This window comes from Mus pahari, chromosome 2 (genome assembly GCF_900095145.1).
Source record: "Mus pahari chromosome 2, PAHARI_EIJ_v1.1, whole genome shotgun sequence".
Classification (NCBI taxonomy): Eukaryota; Metazoa; Chordata; class Mammalia; order Rodentia; family Muridae; genus Mus; species Mus pahari.
In genome coordinates, this window is record NC_034591.1 from 143206523 (window position 1) to 143216099 (window position 9577).

Below are 9577 nucleotides of genomic sequence, written 5' to 3' on the forward strand. Positions count from 1 at the left end.
TGCATAAATTAAAACTGTTCATGGCCCAGGTCTGTAACTAAGCAGCTCCCACAGGGAACCTGAATCAGCAGCATCCGTCCAGTCCTGCTAGCAACTTCTGGAAGGCAAGCTCAGCAGGGCCCTGAATGTAAGTGAGCCATGGGAACAAAGACACTCCCCCAGCAGGATCCAGGAGCCTGGAGGAGCAGTGGTGGGCACTCCTGGTGCTGGCATAGCTTCTTTCTAGCCTGCCTGCCTACTGGGGAAGTCAGGAAGCTGGGAACTAGTGGTTCCTCCTGCTTCCTCCAAACCACTCTCTCCTGACTGCAAAATCGAATTTAAAGTCAAAAGCACAGTCAGTCAGTCAGTCTCCCAGTCTAGCCCCAGACCACAGTTACAGAACACCTTGACTTTGCACCTGCAATCCAAGCATGCGTGAGGCGGAGGCAGGAAGACTGTGAACTCAAGGCCTTAGTTGCATAGCAAGCTCTAGGCCAGTCCCAGTAATGCAGTAAAACTCTGGCCTTGGTGGGGGGCAGGGGGGAGGTGTCTAGGGAGATGGCTCACAGGTCAAAAGTGCTTGCCAGGAAAGCCTTGACAACCTGATTTCAGCCCCCAAAACTCAAGCAAAGGCACAGAGACACTGCTTCAAAACAAGGAGGAAGGAGAGAAGTGACTTCCGAGGAGGTGCCCTCCGATGCCCAGACCTGTGCTGTGGCACACACACACACACACACACACACACACACACACACACACACGCACACACATAAACCAATAAATGTTCAAAGCTGACCTCAGACAGGCTGATGAGGAAGGGAGGTCTTAGCACAAGATGAACCAGACTGACACAGACCTGGTTTCCTTGTATTTCTTGCAAGCAGCTTGGCTCTGGGATGCTCCTGCACAGAAATGCAAACTTAAATCATTGCTTCACTGTGAAGCCATACCAGGGTCAATCTGGGCAACAATGGCCACTCTGGAGGGCAGCCGTCTCCTACCCACTCATTCAACAACTGGCAAAGGCCAGAAATGGCAAATGGGTTCCAGCTGTGGTGCCAACTCCACTTAGCTGGTGGTGGGTGCCTAAAGGATTATGAGTACAACCCAAGCCCTAGCTCGGCAGGAAAAGCAGATGTAATTGATTAGTAATGTCTGCTCTAGGCAGTCTTGTAGGTAACAATATCCATGTCATATATTTGCCATCCTGGGGATAGACTGGTAGACTAAAGGCTAAATCCAATGATTTAGTAGTTACAATTTTCACCAACATATAAGAGACCGTAACTTTCCTAAGGTGTAAGTTTTTGGTTTCCTTATCCCATAGGGCTGGTAAGAAGGGACTGTGCTGTTCCCATGTCTTCCATACCCACAGCAACTCTAGGGGAGCAGTTACAACTTACTAGAAAAGAGTCAAGGAGAGAAAGAGAAACTGCAGCAGACATCACCGACAGTCAACTTGGGACATGAGGACAGACACAGGAAACATCTGACTCCCCACGGAAACATGACCCCCGGAGAAGACTGGGCTGGTGTACAGATATTGCTGTGGGTGCAAAGTTGGGATTCCAGAAGACATAAGGATCACTATTTGTGAATGTCAAGGAGTGACTCTGAGCCTGGTGTTTGCCTCTAAGCAATGAATACAACAGGGATATCAGAGGCTATTAGAAGCCACATCCTAAAGATACTCAGAAACTAGTCAGGAAAATGAAACCCATTGGAAACAGTGTAGCAGTCAGACCTCACTCAGATCCAGTGCCAATTCTCAGGCATGCTTCTTTCATGACCCAATCCGATCAACTCTTTTTAAGTTTTATGCATACATTTACATGTTTGTCTTTATGGGAAGGGGTGTGTGTGTGTATGTGTGTGGGGGGGTATGTGGTGTGTGTGTGTGGTGTGTGTGTGTGTGTGTGTGGTGTGTATGTGTGGTGTGGGGGTGGGGTGGGGGTGGTGTATGTATGTGTGTGTGTGGTGTGTGTATGTGTGTGTATGTGTGGTGCGTGCGTGTGTGTGTGTGTGTGTGTGTGCAGAGGCCAGAAGAGGATGCTGGATCCTCTGGTGCTGGAGCTAGAAACCAGAGAGAGACCCTCTGGAAGAGTAGCAAGCACTCAACAGTTAAGCCATCTCTCCAAGCTCCTGCCAAGCAATGTTAGGCAAGACAGAAAGACAGAGAAAATCACGGGGACATGAGAAGGGAGAACAGCCCCTCACCAAGATTCTGATTAAAACCTCTCATAGCAGAGAAGCAAGTTCCAGAGCCGGTGACAACTGCTTGAGGCCTTTCCCAGTCCCCAGATGTGTCTGCAAGTTTCTAGGAACCTGACCAGAAAGCTTATTTGCAGGGAAAGGACATGTACTAATTAAACTCTTTATGCAACTTTGGTGGCTCTTGATTTTACCCGATGGTATTATAATTCCATCCGAGGCTTCTCCAGAGCCACCCTAAAACCTCTCATCAAAACAGACAGAAGGGCTAGGGAGCCGGTTGAGGGGTAAGGTCCTGATGAACCCATATGGCACAAGTAGCGAATGGACTCCCCTAGCTGTCCTCTGACTTCACACTCAGAGACATATACATGCCCACATCCATAAACATAAACAAAATAAACAACTGTTTTACTTTAACGCTTTCTCATTTAAATGGGGATAAGGGGGGTCTAGGCAAACTTTTAAAATATAAATTGACAGCCATCAAAATTGCACATATGGCTAATGCTAAGACAACTAGCCATGATACTATTCTGAAGAGCCCATTCCCACAATCTCCTCTGATGAGCACGTACTCAGTGGCTTTCTCTCTAAGCATCTCTTTCCCTGCTAACCCCTGTGATTTTTTTAGTCTATATTAAAATACCTTCCATAAAATCTCCAATTCTGCTTCATACTGCTCAGTCCTGAAATTCTTCTTTGTGTTAAAGCCACAAACCCTAGTTTGGCCTGAGTTGAGGTTCCTAAAGGATCAGGGAAGCTCCTCGAGCTGTTGAGGACTACATACAGCCTGGAACTGGCTAGCTGGCTCCTTGCCAGCGACAAATTCATAGTCTGTTTTTGTTTGGTTTGGTTTGGGGTGGGTTTTGTTGGTTTGTTTGTTTTGTTTTGGGTTGGTTGGTTGGGGGTATGTTTGTTTGTTTTGTAATGATAAGGATGGAACCTAGGGCCTCATACATGCTAGGGATGTATTCTACCACCCAGTCACACCCCAGCCCCCACAAATGGTCTTGCTCCTAAAGTCTCTCTAGGTCTTTACCACTCCTGGCAGGTCCCAGCCACTCATCATGGTTTCCATCCATCAATCACTTCCTTGAGCAGAGACCTGCTTCTGTGACCCTCATGCCAAAACCACAAACATCCCAGGACCTCCCAAGGCTCATGAACCCATGCCTGCACATAGCAGGCACTCCATTTCTCGTGGATGGATAGATGGATGGAATTCATCCCTGGCTGGACAACTGAAGCCAGTTACAGTGTGCCTCATCCACCTGCCTGGTGTCTTCATTGGCCCTGCAGAGCTGTCTCTCATCTGTCCTCCGGCTGCTCCTCCCTCCTCCCATGAAACCAGGCCCCTTTGAAGTTGGTGTCTCTCCTCCTGCCGCCTGGAGTATACCTCCTCCATCAGGGTGACTGCTGAAACTTAAATTTCTTACAACACTCTGCTCTCAAAAGGACTCACTAACTATGCTGTCCAGGATTGGCCTCAGACTCTGGGTCCAAGCCATTCCCCTGTCTCAGCCTCCTAAAATACCTGGAACTATAGCGGACAGCCCCCTATCTCACTTTATACTTTTATATAAGTGTGGTTTTTGTGAGCCCCTGTCTTAGCTTCTTGACTGAATCATATGTCCAAAGAAAACAAGGACCCCTTCTTGGTTTGTTTTTGTTCTTTTTGACAGGGTCTCATTCAGACCGGCTGGCTTCAAATTCAGGAGGTGGCTAAGGATGACCTTAACCTTCCTCCTGCCTCAGCCTCAAAGTGCTGGGATTATTTGCATCATGCCTAGCAACTTGATCATTTTTATTTATTTATATATCATCAGAACATAGCACAAAAATTTAATAAGGATGCAAGGCATGGTGGTAAATGCATGTAATCCCAGGACTCTGGAAGCAGGGGTAGAAAGATCACAAGCTCAAGGCCATCCTGGACTATATAGCAAGACCTCGTTTCAAAGAAAATAGAAAAGACAAGAAGGAGGAGGAGGAGGAGGAGGAGGGAGGTGGTGGTGAAGAAGAAGAAGATGATGATGATGATGATGATGATATGATGATAGTTGGGAGGGTATGAAATTCACCAGGGAATTACCTAGCAAAAGACAGGTAAAGACACGAAATGCCACGGGAGTTCCAAAGCAAAGGTTCACTGAAGGTGACTAAGAAGGCCCCTGAAAAGAGCTACAGTGGAATAGAGTCTTGGAGGGCAGAAAGATAGAAATGAAGACACTCAAGAAGGTGGAACAGAATAAACTCTGGGGCTAAAAAGAAGTGACCAAAGCATGTTTGGAGGACCAGTCTGGCTGGACCTGTGGGTTCCTGGAAGGCTTAGAGTAGAAGAGAAAAGAAGGTGGGTAACATCCACTCCTTAGTCAGCACAGATGATCACCTCAGCAGTCCTGGGCCTCAGTGGGAGAAGAGAAGCCTTGTCCTCATGTTCCCAGAATGTGAGTCTAGCCACCCGGTAGGTTATAAATAACAGCCTCCACTCACTGCACACCTGCTGTGTATGAGGCCCTGAGCTACAAACTTCTCCAGAATAGTCAGGGTTCCTTCCCACAGCCCTGGAAACACTGTATTGTTGTCCTCATTGTGTAAGCAGGAAGCCTAGGCCAGCAGGGGTGAAAGCTGTCGTCAAAGGCCTGACCTCAATCCCTCCTTCACTTCCTAGGACCAGGTGCACTGGGGTCACAGAGCTGGGCAGCAGGGAGAATACCCTGTAAGCCAGCCCACGCATGGTGGCTGTGGCGTATCAGCAAAGCAGGCTGCTTCTCCCAAATGCCTATGGAGAAGCTCAGAGTAAGCTCCGGGTCACATGATATATACATACACAGCAAGAGATGAAGACACTATACTCACACAGAGAGCAGAAAGGCAGTGGGAAGGTGTCACACCCTTATACTTTGTACTTAGAAGGCAGAGGCAGACAGATCTCTGTGAGTTCAAGTTCAGCCTGGTTAACAGATAAGTTCAAGCCAGCCAGGGCTACAGATACATAGGGAGAGACCCAAGCTCATATATGTATTTTTAATATTCTTATGTATATGTTATATATGGATAATATGTATATAATATATAATAGATATAGTAAAAGATGAAGAACAATTGAAGAAGACACCCAGTATATATATATATATATATATATATATATATATATATATATATATATATGGGGGGGGCGGGAAGAAGGGGAAGAGGAGAGGGAGAAGGCTCAAAAAACCATACAAAAATGTCATAATGGAACCTGTTGCTTTGTATGCTAACTTAATATGAATAAAAAAATGTAACATATAAATTGACTGTGTGCTGAGATCATGTTACACTGTTAGTTTAGGTGCTACTGGAAGAGGCCCTGGAGACTCTCAACTTGGTCCTCCAAAATGAGGAGCAGGGATGGTCAGAAACTTGCCCAAGGCTACACTCATGGAGGAAGGGAGGGAGCAGATAGGCTCAGCAAGGATGGAGACAGATAGATGCACTGCGAAGCTTCCAGAGCCAGCCCTACTTCTCTCTCAGTAAGTTTTGTAACATTAAAGATAATTTATTCTAGTGTCATCTCCCTAACCAATAAGGCGGGTAAAAGTAAGACCCCAAGGACATGTATAGATCATTAACAGTAAATCCAGCGTATGTGTGGCAAATGCATTTGGCTTACCATAAATTACCACATGAACACTAGTTATTAGTATTAATATTACATCTCTGTTCACAGAGTTCAAGAGCCCTCCCAAGCAGACCAAATAGAAAAAGACAACAGCAGTCCATTCTGAAGCACTCCCATTGTTCCTGGCCTTGGGCACAGTAGGTCTTCAATTAAAAGAACTGAGTGACACCTGGAGTTGTATATACCCCAATGTCCTTCCCTCTCTCACCTCGCCCCCCAACTCTAGAATCAGCCACATCAAGCACCAGGACCAGGCTGATATAGGGAAGTGTTGTGATTGTCTGACTCCCGCCTGCTGCATTCCTCAGCTAAATATAAATGATTTGCCAAGTCTCCATTGTTTGAGATGCTCCACAATCCCTCTCCTATTGCTCACAGCACCTGGAACACACACACACACACACACACACACACACACACCCTACCCGGAGGCTGTTCTGAATAGAGAAGGAGCAGACAGGTCTGAAGGAATCAAAGCAAGAGTTCTTTGTGCTTTCCACTAGTCCAGGAATGCTGCCTGGAGGAGGAAATGCCTGAGTCACCCCAGGGGAGGGGGCAGATGCAGGTCAAAAAGGCAACTTTAGTTCTCTGAGCCAAGAAAGGTAAACTGCGGCATTCTTGCCCACGGTGTGAAGAGGCAAGATCATTCCAGCGTTGTGGAGAGCTTACTACACTAACTGCCAACTTCTCCAGTCATCGGGAGAAAGATGCTGAAGAGATCAATATCCTTCATAATAGACAGGAGCGACCCAAAACTCTGGTCCATGATGCACAGCTACATTTGCCGCTGTCACAAGCTGTTGCTTGTTTAGACTTTTTTTTTTTCAATCACATGAAAGTTTTTTTTTAAAGGCCCAAACTTGAGCGCACAGATGGGCTACATCTCAGATCGAGGGGTGTGCCAAAGCCCTGTCACTCTGAGAGCCTCTCGGCCAGCAGTAGCCTGAGGAATAGCTGGGGTTTCAGCGGGTCTGTAGACAGGCCCAGACCGTGTCTGCGGCCCTAGGCAAACAGTCTCCAGCGGGTCTACGAGATCCCTGACGGCTCCGGGGGCGGGGGGTGGAATCTCCCTTCCTGTGGCATCTAGGGTCTCCCATCCCTGGGCTGGGGAATGAGGGGACTGAGGTCTACGGTCCTGCAGCCCCACATTCCTGAGACCTCGCTGACCCTCAACAAGAGCCCGGGGGCGCGGTGACAAGCCCCTCACGTCCCGGCCCCTTCCCGCCCCTCCTCTGTCACCCCTCCCTCTACCCGCCCTCCCACCTCCCCCCACCCCCGGGAGTTCCGCCTCCCCGGGCGCCCCCAGACTCCCACCCTGCTAGGAATCCGACCGAGGCCGGGCCCCGCCTGCGCCGCGCTGAACCCCAGCAACTTCGCGCGCCCCGGAGCCCCGAGCCGCTGGCCCGCCCCGGCCGCACTCACCGCACTTGGACTCGGTGTGGCGCCCCGACTCTGCTCCCTCCCGCACCGCGGCGGCCAGCGGAAACGGGGGGCGGGGCCGGCAGGCGGAGGGGGCGGGGCCTCACCGGGCGGCGGGGCGGGGGTCTGACTGCCCGGGGGCGGGACCAGTAAGGGGCGGGGTGGGAGGGGCGGACAGAATGGGGACCAGGCGTCCGAACTGTGGGAGGACCGGGCTGCCAGAGGCAAAGCAGAGACCGATTGAAAGAGGTGAAGGCCTCAGGGGAGCCCCCTCCACCCCGGCCATGTGTCCCGCGTAAGCACTGGAGGGAGGACGGTGCCGCTTTCCTCTTGGGGTTCTAGGAACCTCCCTCTGCACCCCGATTCCCGGCACTCCTGTTCTCCCTAGGTGGCACTACTTACTGCGCCAGTCGCCTGCGACTATCTGCCAGCGCCGCGTCCTCCTGGGGCTGGACGGAGGGAGGGCAGGGCCTGAAAGGTGGAGTTCACGGGCTGGGCACTCACACAAGCTACGCCAAGGCTGCGGAACCTGGGTCTCAGCTTTCCGGCTCTTGCCCGTCTTCGGGCCTCACCATCCTCACCCCGCATCTAAGAAATTCTTGCCTGGTATTTCGGGAGGACTATTTGAGATGTTGACAACGCGGGTGTGAGTTAGATAACTGCCCTAAGATACCCTGTTGGAGGAGCAGCTACCTCCTCTTGAGCTAGAGCCTCCAAGGGTTAGCCAAGGGCGCTCGAGGGAGGAACCAAGCTGAAGCAGGAGTTTCATCTCTGGCCTACCTTCCTGCAGGCATAGATTCATGTAAACACCTCGTCTAAACTTGTTTCTGAAGTGGCCCCTAAAACTCTTGCCTCCCTGTTCTCATTGTCATAGAAAGTTTTCTGTCCTCATAAGTGCACTGAAATCTCAGCAGAAGAAAAATGTTTTGAGACAGATCTCACCGTGTAGCTCTGGCTGGCCTGAAACTCACTATGTAGACCAGGCTAGCCAGGACCTCACTGAGTGGACCACCCATGCTGACCTCCAACTCACAGAGCTGGTCCTGCCTTTGCTTCCTTCCTCGGTGCAAGGATTAGAGACATCCCACAGTGCCCAGCGGAAGAAAACTGTTTCTTTCTTTGCTTTGCTTTGATAGTCGCTGGCTAGGTTGCTCAAATGGCCTCCTGAGGGGCTGGGACTATGAGCACAGGCCACCAAATCCAGTTTGAGACAAAGTGTTTGAATCTCAAGGCTCTCCCCTGTATTCCCCAGCTATCTACCTGGCTGTTTCCACTTCTCTCCTGGGCTGCCTCACATGGTCTTGCTTGTTTCTGTTAAGACTCAACCCGTAGTCCAGCCCCTGGAACTCTCATTTCCCACAGAGAGAAGTGGTCTCCTCTCTTCCTTCAGAGTTTCATTCACACCCAATCCCTGGCATGAAGTCTTGCCAGGCTGACTCCCAGCGGCGGCACTACAACCATGAGGGATCAGTTCTGTCTACTTTGTCGATGAGGAGGTACAGAGAAGAGGCCTGGTGATCAGACAAGGCAGCCTGCTAAGGTGCAAACTCGAAGTTTCAGAGCCACATGTGTCTGATCCTGCCTGTGTCTTCTAGGCTGTGGGAAAAGAGTCACATCAATAGCACCCCTCCGGGTTTAGGAGATGTGAGGATCGTCTAAGATTATGAAAATGGATTGGGGTGGATGCTAATTTCCCCCTCCCCCCCACACACACCTCACTTGAAAGGAACATGAGCAGATCTGACATCTTGGAATTACAGAGAACCTTGAGATATCTCTCCTCAGTTGTAACCCAGGTAGCCCAACCCACTTTGACACACCCACGCACAGAGAGAGCTGGGAGCCTGCAGAGCTCACAGCTTCTGGAAAATGTTGTTGGAAAAGCTGGAGGAAAGGGAATTAATTAAAGAAGCAAAGTGACCTATGAGCTGCGTGGTAAGCATGCTGTGTTTGTGTCCACTGAAGGGAAAATGCAAATAAACCTCGTGGTGAAGCCAGAAGCTTTTGGAGAAAGCTATGTCTCAGAACCACTGAAGGATAACTGTATACTGAGCTAGATACACACACAGGAAGTTCATCCAAGTTCTGGGGGCACATTCCATCCGCTCCTCTTGCCCTGGCATGGCTTTTAATAATTCTGCTCTTAGGGCTGGAGAGATGGCTGAGTGGTTAAGAGCACCGACTGCTCTTCCGAAGGTCCTGAGTTCAAATCCCAGCAACCACATGGTGGTTCACAACCATCCGTAAAGGAATCCGACGCCCTCTTCTGGTGCATCTGAAGACACCTACAGTGTACTCAGA

General features: G+C 49.8%; 1 protein-coding gene across 1 annotated transcript in view; it reads right to left on the reverse strand.

The window, feature by feature from the left end:
- Tspan9 (tetraspanin 9) overlaps positions 1-7344 on the reverse strand; it is a 181802-nt gene extending 174458 nt beyond the window's left edge. Inside the window, exon 1 of the mRNA XM_021190830.1 lies at positions 7280-7344. The gene's annotated coding sequence lies outside the window, so the exon portion shown is untranslated. The remainder of the gene's footprint in view (positions 1-7279) is intronic.
- Between the last annotated feature and the right edge of the window lie 2233 nt (positions 7345-9577).